General features: G+C 38.9%; 1 pseudogene; it reads right to left on the reverse strand.

The window, feature by feature from the left end:
- Nucleotides 1–13,504: 13,504 nt before the first annotated feature.
- LOC138390398 (isopentenyl-diphosphate Delta-isomerase 1-like) lies at nucleotides 13,505–16,423 on the reverse strand (annotated as a pseudogene).
- Nucleotides 16,424–16,770: the final 347 nt, after the last annotated feature.

Here is a 16,770-nt window from a genome sequence, read left to right on the forward strand (position 1 = left end):
AATTATAGTTTATTAATTTCTTGATGAATTAAAAATTTTATTTTTAAATTTAGAGATGGGATCTCGCTCATCCAGGCTGGAGTGTAGTGGCACAATCATAGCTCACTGTAACCTTGAACTCCTGGGCCCATGCAATCCTCTTGCCTGAGCCTCCTGAGTAGCTGCAACTAAAGGCTAAAGGCATGTATGACAGCACCTGGCTAATTTTTAAATTATTTTTAGAGACAAGGTGTTGCTATGTTACCCAGGCTGGTCTTGAACTCCTGGCTTCAAGCAGTCCTCCCTTCTCAGCCCCCTGAGTTGCTGGGATTACAGGTGTGAGCCACTGCACCTAATAAAATTTTTAATATTCATAAAATATACTTAGATTTCTCCAAATTTTAAAGAATATTCACAGCTATTTCCATTTAAGTGGATTAAATGCAATTTATTTTGCCCATTGTGACCTACTTATATAATTAACCTAATATAATTTCATATTAGAGAGTTGGAATATTTGGAAGCTTTTCAGAATTATCTACTTGATATTTCAAAAAGCTAACATTTCAGTGCCTTATATGTATATTTTAAAAGTTTGAAAGCATTAAAAGAAAACCGATGCATTTCACATTGTAAATAATAGCAAAACAGTGAAGTGTGAGGTCCTTTTCTTTCTCTAAACTAACCGAACAAAATAGAAAGTACGAAATAGAATTGCATGACATCAGAATACCTCAGTCTCCTACTAGTTGTGTATAGAATAATGGTGACCTATTGCTCCTTTACTGAGCACTCTTACTTGTAGATACAGACATTTGTAGCTTGTTCTTTAATATTACAAATAGTATAAGAAAGTCACCAATGTGAACAAAGTAATTCAGAAAAATTTGAGAGCTCTGTACTTAAATCTGTATTTTTAAAAAGGCAGGAAAATTACTGAGTGAATTCTTCATATTTTTCCCTGCCATTTATACTATACTTTTAAACTCAGTTTTATTAGAATAAAGAAAGGCTGACTGAAACTCCCGTCTGAAATCTTAAACACATGAAGGATGCAAAATATTCTTATCCACACCCTCTTTTTTTGCCTCTATCTTTTCAATTTATGTCAAGAGACAATAGGCCAAAGATATTGTAAGTTGCCTACATATAACTACATTATAAAGATTAGAATTACTCTAAAATTGTGATTTAATAAGATACAACTATAAATTTTATAATTTATAATATATTAATACCTAATAACTCATAACTACATTTGATCAGCCCACTTTTCAGATTTTTCAGGACACAGATATTTCTGCCATTTTAGATAACAGATTTTGAGTTACTTGAATATTTGGAATTTTCTCATACTTCTCAAGGTTATTAAATTTAATTAAAATATGCTCTCACTATAAAGAGTGTTAAAACTCAAAATAATAATTGATATAGTCTTTTCCCCTCTTGTTAAATGGAATGATTTCATTTGCTGTGAAATTAGAGGAATTTAATTTCCTTGGGTTGGAATAGGGTACTTAATAAACTATTAATGATAGGATTAAGTTGTTAAATTTTCTAAAAGTTGAAATGAATATAAATGCATGACTAACATAAATTTGAGTAACAAAACCACACCAATTATTTTAGTCAGATTCCCCCCCCTTTTTAAAATAGGATTTATTATAAGGATTCTTATTAATTTATAATCAGTTCCTAAAGTTCACATAATTATAAATGCCAGTATTTTATTGCATAGTAGTATTCCACTGAATGGATATATGCAATTTGTTTATCTACTTATCTGTTGAAGAACATTTGGGTTGCTGCCAGTTTTTGACTATTATAAATAAAGATGCTATGAACATTGGTGTACAGGTCTTTTCTGGAAACATACTTTCATATCTCTAGGGTAGAATCCTGGAGGTGGACTTGCTTGTGTGTATACACACACACACACACACACACATGTATATATACATATACACACACATACACACACATATTTTTTCCCCAGTAATTGTCTTACCTTTCCATTTTCTTAACAGTGTCTTTTCAAGACACAAAGTTTCAAGTTTTCTCTTTATGGATATCTTGTTGTTCCAGTGCCATTTGTTGAAAAGACTATCCTTTCCTTGTTTAATTGCATTGACATCATAGTTGAAAATCAATCAACCATACACATGTAGGTTTATTTCTGGACTGAAAGTTTTTCTTTTTCCAAAGTTGTTTTAGCTATTTGACATCCTTTGCATTTCCATATAAATTTTAGAATCAGCTTATCAGTTTTTACAAAAAAGCCTGCTGTTCTTTAGATTGGGATTGTATTGAATCTCTAGATCAAATTGGAGAGAATTGATATCTTAACAATATTGAGTCTTATAATCCATGAAGATTATTTTTCCATTTATTTAGGTTTTCTTTCAACAATGTTTTCACTTTTTTAGTGTCATGAGTCTTGCACATTTTTTTAGTTAATCACTATTTCACTTTTGATACCAATGTAAGTGGTATTAAATTTTGTTTTCCAATTGTTAGTATATAGAAATAGAACTGATTTTTTTAATTGACCTTGTATCTGGCAACCTTCCCAAATTCACTTATTAGTTCAGTAGCCTTTTTGTAGATTCCTGAGGATTTTCTAAGCACATGATAGTGTCATTTGAGAATAAAGAAAGTTTGACTTGCCCCTTGCTAACATATATGCCTTTTACGTTTTCTTGCCTTATTGCACTGGCTAGACATCCAGTACAGTATTGAATAGAAGGGGTGAGAATATTCTTGCCTTGTTCCCAATCTTAGTGAGAAAAACATTTAGTCTTTCACTATTAAGTACGATTGTTAGCATTAGGTTTTATGTAGATGGCTATTCAGATTTACCATTTCTTCTTGTGTCAGTTTAATATGTTTTTCAAGAAATGTCTCCATTCCAAGTTACCAAATTTATTGGCGTAAAGGTGTTTGTATGCTTCCTTATTATTATTTTAGCATGTATAGATTTTTTAGTGATGTCACCTTGATATTGATAATTTACATTTTTCTTATTTCTTGATTGGTCTAGTTATAGGTTGACCAATCAATTTGTCAACTTTTTATTAATATTATTAATCAATTGTATTAATATTTTCAAAGCAAATAGCTTTTTGTTTCTCTATTGTTTTCTATTTCATTGATTTCAAGTCTTTACTATTTCTTTCTACTTATTTAGAATTAATTGGCTTTTCTTTTTCTAGTTTCTTAGGATGGGACCTTAAATCATGGATTTTAGACCTTTCTTGTTTTCTGACACAACCATTTAAAGCTATAATGTTAATTCCCAGGTACTGTTTTAGCTGCATTCTACATATTTTGATATGCTTTCATTATCATCCAATTCAAAATATTTTCTAATTTTCCCTGCTATTTCTTCTTTGATCCATGCATTATTTAAAAGATTGTTATTTAATTTGTACATGTTTGGGTATTTCCAAATACCTTTTTGTGATTGATTTCAAATTTAATTTCATTGTGGTCAGAGAACATACTCTGTATGAATTCAGTCATTTAAAATTTATTGACTTGTTTTATGTCCTAGCAGGTGGTCTTTCTTTGTGATTTTTACATGTGCAGTTGAAAATAATGGGTATTTTGCTGTTGCTGGGTGTGGTGTTCTATAAATGTCAGTTAGTTGGTCTTATTGAAGTCTTCTACACCTTTACTGACTTTTTGTTTCCTTACTTTATCAATTGCTAGGAGGTTATTGACATCTCTGACTCTAATTGTGGATTTATCTATTTCTTTTTGCAGTTTATCAGTTTTTGCTTTATGTATTTTAAAGCTTTGTTATTAGGTACATACCCATTATGATTGTTATGTCATCTTGATGAATCAGCCCTTCTGACATTATGTCTTTCTTGTCTTGAAGTCTCTTCTGATAATTAACATAACCACTCATGATCAGTGTTTGCATAGTATTTCTTTTTTCATTTCTTTATTTTTAACATTTATGTATCTTTATATTTCATTTTTATAGAAAACATATAATTGAGTCTTGCTTGCTTTGCCTTTTAATTTGGGTGTTTAGAACATTATTTTTAATTTTTATTTATTTTTCTTTCTTTTTTTTTTTTTTTTTTTTGAGACAGAGTCTCACTTTGTTGCCCAGGCTAGAGTGAGTGCCGTGGCGTCAGCCTAGCTCACAGCAACCTCAAACTCCTGGGCTCAAGCGATCCTCCTGCCTCAGCCTCCCGAGTAGCTGGGACTACAGGCATGCACCACCATGCCCGGCTAATTTTTTTCTATATATATATTTTTAGTTGTCCATATAATTTCTTTCTATTTTTAGTAGAGACGGGGTCTCGCTCTTGCTCAGGCTGGTCTCGAACTGACCTTGAGCAATCCACCCGCCTCGGCCTCCCAGAGTGCGAGGATTACAGGCGTGAGCCACCGCGCCCGGCCAATTTTTATTTTTTTAATTTTTTATTTCAGCATATTACAAGGGTAAAAATGTTTAGGTCACATATATTAGAACATTATGTTTAATGTTACCTACATGGTTGGCTGTAAGTCTAACATCTTATTTGTTTTGTTTGTACCAACTACTTTTTCTTTTTTTCCCTCTTTTGGATTAATTCAGTATTTTTTAATATTCCACTTTATCTCTTCTATTGGTTTATTAACTACAACTCCATTTTTTTTAATGGTTGCTCTAGGGTTTATAGCATGTATTTTAAAAATGTATATGACTTCACATATAATGCAAAAACCTTTTAACTATATACTTCCATGTCCCCCCTTCCATCCTTTTTAATATTCTTGTCATACATTTTATTTGTACATGTTAAAAGCACCACAATATATTGTTATATTTGCTTTTGACAGTTAATTGTCTTTTAAAGAAAAAAGTCTTTTATAATTATAAATGCCTAGCACTTACAGTATTTTCTAAAACGTTTTTTAACAGCTTTGTTTTATTATTAGTTTGTAAACTTATTCAACTAAATAATACATATTTTATTATATTTTGTCACATTTTTATTCTAGTGCTTAAGTGGAATTTTATTTGTTTAAAAACCTAGAGCACACTAGATGGTAACCTTCTATGAGAGCAGGTTTAATGTTCTCTATTTTTATAGCTTTAGCACTTAGCAAAATATCTGGTACAAAAAGATACATATGAAATAAGTAACATTATAACATATATCTGTTATTTTAGAAATAAGTGAATTTTACTCTGTAGTCTAAGACTTGGGATTTTACAAGAAACAATAATTCACTTAAAAACACTGGTCTGGGCCTGTCATTATCCTGTGGTGCCGGTTTTCAAAGGATGTGACCAGAAATCGAGGACACAAACTTTCAGTGCAATCGATTACAGAACTGGTTTTCTACGCAATCCTTCAAGCCCCATGTACCGCAATTCTCCAGGGCCTCAACTTTAGAAGATCTTAGGCACACAAAGGAGCCAGGAGAGGTCAAGACGTGGCAGAAACGTGTGCTGCTGTCTCAGAAGACAAAGGAAAAGGTGTTTCAGGATGGAGGGCTTGGTCAGCACTATCTATTAATAAATGGGACCTGGATTAAATAAATCAAGAATTTTAAAGTGTCCTTTGTATTTCGTGACAAGGAATTTCAGTACTGCAGGCGGTGGTGGCAGAATTGAGACTGCAGTGGCTTTAGGAGGAAGCGGGAGGTGAGGAAGAGGAGTTGCGTTCTTGGGAACAACGTGGGCTCACTGGCTGGCGGGGGTGGGGTGCGGAGAAAGGCAGGGATGAGGGCAGAGGCTCCTGGGGAGGACCCTTCTCCTCAGACCCCTCCTGCAGGGTCACGGGGGCCCGATCGCGAGGTGCTGGTCTTCCCTGGGAGGAGAGGTGGCAACCAAGGCACTGTATGCCGACGTCGGGGGAGCGCTTTGGAGCGACTCACTTGTCCACGCCTCACGGCTGCTCGTCACAATGACTTCCTTCGGTCACTTCGCACAGACACCGCGATCGTGCCGGGAAATTCCGGACGCCCTTCCACCCCGCAGCGCTCTTTCGACGCCACCCAGGGCACGCCCTTCCCTTCCCCAACCTTCCCGCAGCCCTGGCGTCAACCGCCCCTCCAGACCGTCCTGGGAACCACACGTGGCTGCGTCAGGCGCCTCAGCTTCCGACTTCCGGAGCGGGACGGCTCTCGCGTGGCGCCGCGGCGAGAGTCCCCGGAGGCACCGCCCCCGAGGTTCCGCTGACCGTTCTTTCCGCAGCGGGGAGCCCTCGGGCGCCGGTGCTGTCGCCCACGCGGGCCCCGAGCCGCAGCCGCCCTGCCAGGCAGTTGCTGAAGCTTCGCGGACGGCGCGGCCTGAGCGTCGAGGAGGAGGCGGGCGGCGAGTGGCACGGTGCCGGCGGGTGGCCGGAGGCCCTCAAATTAGGCGCCGAGTGCCCCTCGCCGTCGCGGGCTGGCACCAGACGGGCCGTGCTGCGCTGGCTGCGGGGCTTCGTGCTGCCAGGACGAAGATGACTACTTGCGCTATGGGATCCTCTTCGAAGACCTGGACCGCCACGGGGATGGCGTGTTGGACATCCTTGGGCTCCAGGAGGGGCTGAAAAACTGGAGCTCGTCCTTTGGCCTGAACTCGGAGAAGGTGAGCGACCAGAATGTGGCAGCGTGAGTATGGAGACACTTTGGGTGAAGTCAAACTTGCCTTTTCCAGAGCTTCTTTCAAAGGCACATGGAGTAAGGGTGGGATTCTCTGTGAACCTCAAACACGCAGAATAATGTGCCCCAGCGAGAGATGTTCTCAGCCGTCTTAAAATACAATAGTCACTTTTCACAATGACAAAACCCTTCTGGGCTATTTGGGAGATGCTCAGTGCTTCTGGTAACTCGTTCAACATTTACTGAACCAGCACAGAATGTCAGGGGCTACGTTAGCCTTCGAGTAGAAGTAAAGGACCATTTATTTCTTTTCTCAGGGGGTTCTCCGCCTAGGGGAGTGCTTCAGGGTCTTCTCCAAAGGACAGGCACGTGACTGTCACAGAGCTGCTCTCTTTCTGACATCCATATCAAAAGTCTAGAGGGAGTCAGACCTTGATCCATGGTTTACACTTCAGCTGATTGTTCTAGAACTTCGCCTAAATTGGGGATGCTTTTCTACTCTAAAGTGGTCTTATTTTATTAATAAAACTATTTAGATGGAAGTTTCAGGATATCAAGAGAAAACTTGTTTTATTTCACCTCCCTCAATGCTAAACAGTCTTCAGATATTACTCCTACTGGTTTTAGCTCTCTATCAGTGAGCTTTTGTTGTAGTTGTTAGAAGTTCAAACCATCCAGACCCCTATTTATTTAGCCATGGAGCCAGACACAGGAAGGAGATTTGCTTTCAATTTACAGCCAGGTTTTGCAGGCAAGACAGACAGGCGTTTGTTTTAAAGGTGAGGGATCAGAACAGCTAACCTCTCCCCTCACTTTTGAAAGTCACCTTATTTGAATCAGATTTGAGTCAGATTTTTGGTCAGGTCTCTACTTATTGATTTATTTTTTGAGACAGGGTTTCTGCCACTCAGGCTGTAGTGCAGTGGTGCAATCGTAGCTCACTGCAACCTTGGACTTACAGGCTCAAGCAATCCTCCTACCTCATCCTCCTCAGTAGCTAGGACTACAGGTGCTTGTCTGGCTAACTTTTAAATTTGTTTTTTTTTTAGAGATCAGGTCTTGCTATGTTTCCCAGGCTGGTCTGGAACTCCTGGCTTCGAATGATCCTCCCACCTTGACCTCCCAAAGGTCTAGGACTATAGGCATGACCCACTGCACCTGGCCCCCTCCCTCTTTTTTTTTTTTTTTAGTAGAAACCTTAAAGTAGCCAGCAAGCAGAAAGTTCTCATTCTTTTTAGGAAGACCGTAAATGGGTTCCCAATCCCTTCTGGCTTGTAAGTCTATAGTTAGGTTGATGGGTTTTCTTTTGTAGGTTAGTTGTTGCTTTCGTCTTACTGCTTGTAGCATTTTCTCCTTCGTTTTGACCTTGGCCAGGTTGATTACTGTGTGTCTTGGAGATGTCTGAAGATGATGCATCTTCCTGGTGTTCGATGATCATCTTGTATCTGGATGTCTGAATCTCTGGTGATACCAGGGAAGTTTTCCTCAATAATTCCCTGGAATAGGTTTTGCTCACTTTCTGCTCTTTTTTTTTCTCCCTTGGGGATAGCTATAATTTGTATATTAGTTTGCTTCGTGTAGTCTCGTATTTCTCTGAGTGATTGTTCAGTCTTCTTTATTCTCTTTTCTGCATCTTTGAATGACTGTTAGCTTGAGAGGCTTGTCTTCAACCTCTGAGATTCTTTCTTCTGCTTGGTTTAGCCTGTTGTAGCTTTCTGCCATATTTTGAAATTCTCTAAATGACTCTTTCATTTTTTTTAAGTTCTATTATAGCCTTTCCTACGTTAAGCTTTTTAGTGACTTTTTCGTTTTTTAATTGATTTCCTGAAATTTTTTTTGGGTCTCTTTTTGTTGTTTTCAACTTTCTCTTCAATTGCATTCATCTTATTTGCCATCCATATTCTGAATTCCATTTCTGACATTTCACTAATTTCCTTCTGTTCTGAGTCCACTGCTTGAGCTCTGTGATGCCTTTGGGGGTGTCAAACTATTTTGTTTTTTCATGTTGCCAGAGTTCTTTTGCTGGTTTCTTCTCATCTGAATCCTTTTCTTCAGCTCATGGCTGATAGGTTTACAGGGCACCTGTTTTCCTTTGTTGGGAACTGTCCTATTTAGTGAGAAGAAGTGGACGTCCCTAGATGGCACTTTTGTGTCCTTTTCTGGAACGTTGATCTGGCCTGGGAGGGGTGGGTGCACTGAGTGCCCATAGTGCAGCCGTTCGTATTGGCCCTTTCCCTTGTGATTGTCACAGTTCAAGCTGGTGCTGGGTGATCTTTGTGGAGTGTAGTGGGCTGTTCCCCAGATTGTTGTTGGAAATTCGAGTTGGGGTCCGGGTGGGACCTCTCCATGGAGGCTGGCATTGTGGGAGATTGCTGTGCCTGGAATCTCCCTGCAGAGGTGAGAGTGGCAGCTGGGTGAGGCTATCTAGGCAGTGGTTGTGGGTGTCCACATTGTGGGTGTTTACTTGAACCAGGTCTGGGTATAATGTCGGTTTGGAGCTGGGGGTTCCTGGCAGAGTGTTGGACCTTGGGACTATTCTGTGGTCCCAGGGACAGTGATGGAGCCTCAAGGAGGCAGCTCTAGTGGCAAGGAAACCATGGTGGTGGACCTGTGCCAGGTGGGTGGCAGTGTGAGGGTTGCAACGGGTAGGGCTGTGATCCAGGGCTGCCGGGGGGCTGGGGTTCTCCCCCTGCCCCAGTCCTATTGAGGCCATTGCCACAAGGCTTCTCAGGTGGTGCCTGTGGTGCCTTGGGCACCCCCTCTGCTCAGATCCTGCATTTGATCTGGCTTGATATCCAGTCACAGGGTACCACACCGGGGAGCATCTGCTCTGCCCACCCTAACCCTAACCCAACCCAACCCTACCCTAACCCTAACCCTAAACCCTAACCCCTAACCCTAACCCTACCCTGACCCTGACCCTAAACCCTGACCCTAAACCTGACCCTGACCCTGACCCTAACCCCTGGCCGGGGTATGCGAAAGCTGATGTTGCAAAGCCAAGCCCTGTACCGACCTGGTGCCCTGTACCTGAGAGCTCATAATGGTGTCAGTTGTAGCCACTTGGGATCTGTAGCCTCCAAATCCCTGCTGTGCCTGCTCTCCAATGCAATGTCTGCAGAGACTCCAAGAAGCTCCTGGATCAGTGCCTACGGGGTGAGTGTGGAGCCCCTGGGTTCTGTCCTCCTGATTTTCCCCACATGTGGATGCCCCGGCCCAATAGTTCCCTTTGATCTTGCCAAATGAATTGCCCCATCACCTTCTCCTTCACTCTGAATGCACCCCTTGCTTCTCTGGAGTTTTGTAATGTTCTTTTGAGGAAGAGCCATCCATAGGGAGGCATCTGCTGCAACTTTTGATCCTCTTCTTGAGAGCTGAGCACATGAGCTGCTTCTAGTTCACCATCTTCTCTCCTCTTTCCAGTATGCATATTTTTGTTTTCACTTGTCTGAAGATATTTTCTAATTTTTCTTGTGATTTTTCTTTGACCCACTGATTGTGCAAGAGTGTATTATTTAATTTCCACCTATTTGTAAATTTTCCTGTTTTTCTTCTATTGATTTCTATTTTCTGTTATTATTACTATTATTATTTTTAGAGATTGGGTTTCACTCTGTTGCCCAGGCTGGAGTGCAGTGGTATGGTCATAGCTTAGTGTAGCCTTGAACTCCTGGGCTCAAGCGATCCTCCTGCCTCAGCCTCCTGAGTATCTGGGACTACAGGCATGCACCACCACACCTAGCTAATTTTTTATTCTTTCTCTTACTTAATTTCTCTGGCTAGGAATTCCAGTACTATGTTGAACAGAGGTGGTGAGAATGGGCATTCTTGTTTTGTTCCAGATCTTAGAGGAAATGCTTTTAATTTTTCACTGTTAAGTATAAATCTAGCTGTGGGATTCTAATATATAGCCATTATTGTGTTGAGGTATATTCCTTATATATCTAATTTGATGAGAGGTTTTATCGTGAAAGGATATTGAGTTTTGTCAAATTATTTCTTTCTGTCTAATGAGATGATCATATGGTTTTTGTCCTTCATTCTGTTAATGTGATGTTTCATATTTATTGATTTGTATGTGTTGAACTATCCTTGCCTCTTAGGGATAAATACCACTTAATCATGGTAGATGATCCTTTTAATGTGTTGTTGAATTTGGCTTGCTAGTATTTTGTTAAGTATTTTTGCACCTATGTTGATCAAGGATATTGGCCTGTAATTTTGTTTCCCTTTAATGTTGTTGTCTGGCTTTGGTATCAGGGTAATGTTGGCCTTCTAAACAGAGTTTGTAAGTATTTTCTCCTATTTTACTTTTTGGAAGGATTTGAGAACTTATTCTTTTTAAAGTGTTTTTAATTGTATTTATTCTTTTGTAAACATTTATTCTCTTTTCTTCTTATTGATCTGTTCTGAATTTCTGTTTCTTTATGATTCAGTCTTGGTAGGTTGGATGTGTCTAGGAATTTATCCATTCTTCTAGGTTATCCAGTTTGTTGGCATATCATTGTTTATAGAATTCTCTTATAATTCTTTGTATTTGTATGGTATCAGTTTGTAATGTCTCCTTTTTCATTTCTGATATTATTTGTTTGAGTCTTCTCTTTCTCTTTTTTTAGTTAGTCTAGCTAAAGGTTTTTCAATTTTGCTATATTAAAAAAACCCCAAGTATTAGTTTTATTTATCTACTTATTGTTTTTCTACTTTCTATTTCATTTATTTGTGCTCTGATTTTTATCATTTCCTTTCTTCTGTTAACTTTCGGATTAGTTTTTTCTTCTTTTTCTAGTTCCTTTAGGTATAACATTAGGTTGTTTGAGATCTTTCTGCTTTTTTAACATAGGCATTTATTGATGTAAACTTTTCTTTTAGAACTGCTTCTCTGTATCTTATCAGTTTTGGTATGTCATGTTTCCATTTTCATTTCTCTCAAAATATTTTTAAATTTCCATTTTAATTTCTTCATTGAACCATTGGCTGCTCGGGAGCATGTTTTTTTTAATTTCTATGTGTCTGAATTTTCAGAAATTCCTCCTGTTATTGATTTCTAATTTCCTAGTATTGTGTTAGGAAAGATAGTTGGTATTATTTCATTCTTTTTTTTTTAAAGCTTAAAATATTTCACTTTTTATTATAAGACAAAGGCCCACTAATGTTAAACTAATGGATCAGAAGGTTACAAAATTAAACATACAGTTCCTTCTTTAGTGAACAGATTTTTGTACATAATTTCAGAAAATGTTTATGCATATATAAACATATGTGCATGGGAAAGTGTTCATGTCATGCACATGATCCTACATCTTGGATTTTACGCTTATTGTAACTTGGACATCTTTCCACATCAGTAAATAGAGATCTGTCTCATTTTCTTATTCCACTATACAAACGTGCCCTAATTTACGATGTTCATTCTGTTATTGTTGTGATAATGAAACATTGGTAACAACCCCAATGTCTATTATTTCATTCTTAACTTTGCTAAGGCAAGCTTGTTTTGTGCCCTAATATGTGAACTATCCTGGAAAATGTTCCGTGTGCCCTTGAGAAGAATATGAATTCTGCTGCTGTTGAATGAAGGGTTCTGTATGTGTCTGTTAGGTACATTTGGTCAAAAGTGTTATTCATACCCAATGTTTCATTATTAATGTTCTGTCCAGATGATTTATCCTTTGTTGAAACTAGGGTATTGAAGTCCTCTAGTATTATTGTATTACAATCTATTTCTCTCTTCAGGTCCTTTAATATTTGTTTTATATATTTAGGTGCTCCAATGTTGGGTGCATACATATTTACAGCTGTTATATCCTCTTGATGAATTGACCCATTTGTCATTATATAATATCCTTCCTTGTCTTCTTTTATAGTCTTTGACTTAAAGTCTATTTTGTATGAAATAAGTATAATTATCCCTGTTCTCTTTTGGTTTCCAAAATACTTACAGTTTGTATATGTCCTTAAAAGTGAGGTGAGTCTCTTGTAGGCAATGTATTGTTAGGTCTTGATTTTTAAAATCCATTTAGTTACTCTATATATTTTTATTGGAGAATTTAATCCATTTACATTCAAGGTAATTGTTGATAGGTATGGACTTATAAGTGCCTTTTGTTACTTGTTTTCTATTTGTTTTATGGATACTTTGTTTCTTCCTCTTGCAGTCCTCCTTTGTGATTTGATGGTTTTCTGTAACAGTATGCTTTGAATCATTTCTATTTTTGTTCTACTAAAGATGTTTGCTTTGTGGTTACCATGAGGCTTACATAGAACATCTTATACTTACAACAGCCTATTTCAAGCTGATCAACTTAACTTTAATTGCATATAGGAACTCTGCACTTTTACTCCACCCTACATTTTATGTTTTTAATGTCACAATTTACATCATTTATAATGTGTATTCCTTGAAAATTTATTGTAGCTACTGTTGTTATTAGTAGTTTTATCTTTTAACCCTTGCACTAGGGATAAAATTGCTTTACTTGCTATTATTACAATCTTAGAGTATTCTGAATATGGCTCTATTTTACTTATACCATTGGGTTTTATGTTTTCTTATGTTCCATGTTATTAATTAGCAGCCTTTTGTTTCAGTTTAAAGAACTCCCTCTAGCAATTCCTATATGATAGGTCTCATGGAAATTAACTCCCTTAGCTTTTGTTTGGGAAAGTTTTTATCTTGTTCTTTCTTTCTTTCTTTGACAGGTTAAATTAAGTTTTATTTGTTCTCTCTCATTTTACAATAATCACTCACAAATATCCTTCACAAACAGAGCATATATACAGAGTTGTGATACAAAATTATAAGTTAGTTGTGTTTTTCACACAAGTTGTAAAGTATCAATGTATTATATGAGAGTTCTCCTAATAGGGCACCAGATTTAAAACAAAAAAACTATCCTGAGTTTATTAAGCAGAGAAATTTTTCAGTAATCACTCATCTCTGCATTCTCATTCCATGTATTTTCTCATGGTCAACAAAGTGATCCAAATGATTTAAGTTATCCCACCATTTAAAGAGAAAAGTTCATACAATAATTTTAAACCATGGCATTATCTTAATTTCACCACTGGCTTCTTTTTTTTCCCCCCAGAAGTTCTTCTAGTTCTTCCTTTGACACAAAACAATAGCTTTTAATCTCATTGGGACCTGGATTCAAAGTTACATTCTTCCTCACAAACACTATGTAATAAATTTCATGTTCATCTCAGATACCATCAGACTGAACCTTGTAGCGAATTTGTGTTAGATAATTAATTTCTTTTGGTTTTCCTTTAGCACTTGGAGTATATCATCCCACTCTATCCTGGCCTGCAGGGTTTCTGCTGAGAAATCTGCTAATAATCATAGTGGTACTACTTTGTATTTGATATGTTTCTTATCTCTTTCTGCTCTCATAATTTTTTCTTTTTCTTTGAATTTTGATAGTTTGATTATTATGTGTCTTAGTGAACTTCTTTTTGGGTTGAATTTGATTGGACATCTCTGCCCTTCTTGTACCTGGATGTTGGCATCTATCCCCAGATTAGGGAAATCTTTAGCCATTGTATCATATATATATATATATATATATATATATATATTTAGTTGTCCATATAATTTCTTTCTATTTTTAGTAGAGACGGGGTCTCGCTCTTGCTCAGGCTGGTCTCAACTCCTGAGCTCAAACGATCCACCCGCCTTGGCCTCCCAGAGTGCTAGGATTACAGGCGTGAGCCACTATGCTCGGCCTCATTGTATCTTTTTTTTTTATTTTTTTGAGACAAAATCTTACTCTGTTGCCCTGACTAGAGTGCTGTGGCTTCAGCCTAGCTCACAGCAACCTCAAACTCCTGAGCTCAAGCAATCCTCCTGCCTCAGCCTCCCAAGTAGCTGAGATTACAGGCATGTGCCACCATGCCCGGCTAATTTTTTCTGTATATATTTTTAGATGTCCATATAATTTCTTTCTATTTTTAGTAGAGACGGGGTCTGGCTCTTGCTCAGGCTGATCTCGAACTCCTGAGCTCAAACCATCCGCCTACCTTGGCCTCCCAGAGTGCTAGGATTATAGGCGTGAGCCACTGTGCCTGGCCCCTGTATCTTTAAATAAGTTTTCTTGACCTTCTTCTCCTTTTGCACTTCCTATTTATATGCAGGTTTGGTCTTTTGATGACCCATAATTCTGATAGGCTTTCTTCATTCTTTTGTTTTTTGCTCCTCTGACTGGATAATTTCAAATGTTCTGTCTTCTAGCTCACTGATTCTTTCTTCCGATTCATTGAGCTTGTAGTTGATGATTTCTGTTCTTTTCTTTTTCCTTCTTTTTTCTTTGAGATAAGGTCTTTCTCTGTTTCCCAGGCTAGAGTACAGTGGCATCGTCATACTTTGCTGCAGCCTCCAACTCCTGGGCTCAAGCAATCCTCCTGCCTTAGCCTTCAAGTAGCTGGGACTACAGGCATGTACCACAATGCCTGGCTAATTTTTTCCCCTATTTTTGTAGATATGGGGTCTCGCTATATTGCTCAGGCTGGTCAACTCCTGGCCTCAGCCAATCCTCCTGCCTCAACCTCCCAAAGTGCTAGGATTACAGGCTTGAGCTACTGCACCTGGCCCGTTATTTATACTTTATATTGAATTTTTCAATTGAGTCATTGTATTTCTATTTGGTTTCTAGGATTTCTTTTCTTTTTTTTTTTTTTTTCTTTTGAGACAAAGTCTCGCTTTGTTGCCCGGGCTAGAGTGAGTGCCATGGCGTCAGCCTAGCTCACAGCAACCTCAAACTCCTGGGCTTAAGCGATCCTACTGCCTCAGCCTCCCGAGTAGCTGGGACGACAGGCATGCGCCACCATGCCCAGCTAATTTTTTTTTCTATATATATTTTAGTTGGCCAGATAATTTCTTTCTATTTTTAGTAGAGATGGGGATCTCGCTCTTGCTCAGGCTGGTCTCGAACTCCTGACCTCGAGTGATCCACCCGCCTCGGCCTCCCACAGTGCTAGGATTACAGGCATGAGCCACCGCGCCCGGCCCAGTTTGTAGGATTTCTATTTGGTTCACTTTAATGTTTCTATTTCTTTCGCAAACTTCTTACTTTGTTTGCATATTGTTTTCTGAATTTCATTAAATTTTATTTTTGTATATTCTTGTTCACTAATCTTTAAGAAGATTATTCTGAATTGTTTGTCAGTCATTGTATAGATTTCCACTTCTTTAGAGTCCATTATTGGTGCTTTATTAGTTTGTTTTGAAGGTGTTATGATTCCCTGATTCTTTGTAATCCTTGTGTTCTTGCCTTGTTGTCTGCATATTTGCGAGACAGCCCCCTCTTTTTATCTTTATAGTTATTTTTTTTGGCACAGATAGACCTTTATATTAGTGTAGCCTGTGATTCTGGATGGACCCGCTGGTGATGACCCTGGACAGGCAGAGCTTATGGTGGGTTCTCTCGTTGGCTGGGATGCTGCCTTTGTTCTGATGTCAAGTGGGAAATGACTGGCTGGGCTCTGCTATCAGGCAGGACTGTGATGGCTTCTGGCCAGGCCAGTCATAGGATGTATTTTGTAGGTGGGCAGTTTTGTTATTTGGGATCTGTAGTTGGGCAGGGCTGCAGGCTGGGCTCCAAGTTTGGGTGGAGTTGCTGCTTGTGACAGGTGGGACCATAGGCCATGCTTCTTAGAAAAGTGTGATTGAAGATTACCTCCCTGTCAGTGTGGAGCTGTGGGTTGGGCTTTTGGTTGGGTTGAGCCACTGTTTGAGTTACCTGGTCAAGCTGGTGTAGCCCCTTAGCTTCTCTGAAATGGGTGGAGGTGGGTGTCTCCCTGCCTGGGCAGTGTCGCTGAATGGGCTTTGAGGCTGGGCCTGGAGATTAGGCATCTAGGGATTCAAGACAGGCTGAATTTCCTACTGTGCTTCTGAAGGCGACCAGCTCAGCTTAGTGGGTGGGCTGCAAAGTTTGCTTGTATCTCCGATTGGGTGCCACAGCTGGCAGAAACACAAAGGTACCACCAGGATCTGCATGCTGGTCACCGTGACCTCTTTCTCCTTTCTTTGTTTCTACCTGGCTCTGGTGGATGAGTCATGCCATTTCCCCCAGTGGTCCCCATGAGGTGAGACTAGAAAGGGCTTTCTGAGAAGAATTTCAGAATGCTAGGGAAACCAAATGACTGCCTTTGGTTCTCTTTTCCCCTGTAGAGACCGTGAGCCCAGGGAAATTCTCTTTG

Source organism: Eulemur rufifrons, chromosome 8 (genome assembly GCF_041146395.1).
Source record: "Eulemur rufifrons isolate Redbay chromosome 8, OSU_ERuf_1, whole genome shotgun sequence".
Classification (NCBI taxonomy): Eukaryota; Metazoa; Chordata; class Mammalia; order Primates; family Lemuridae; genus Eulemur; species Eulemur rufifrons.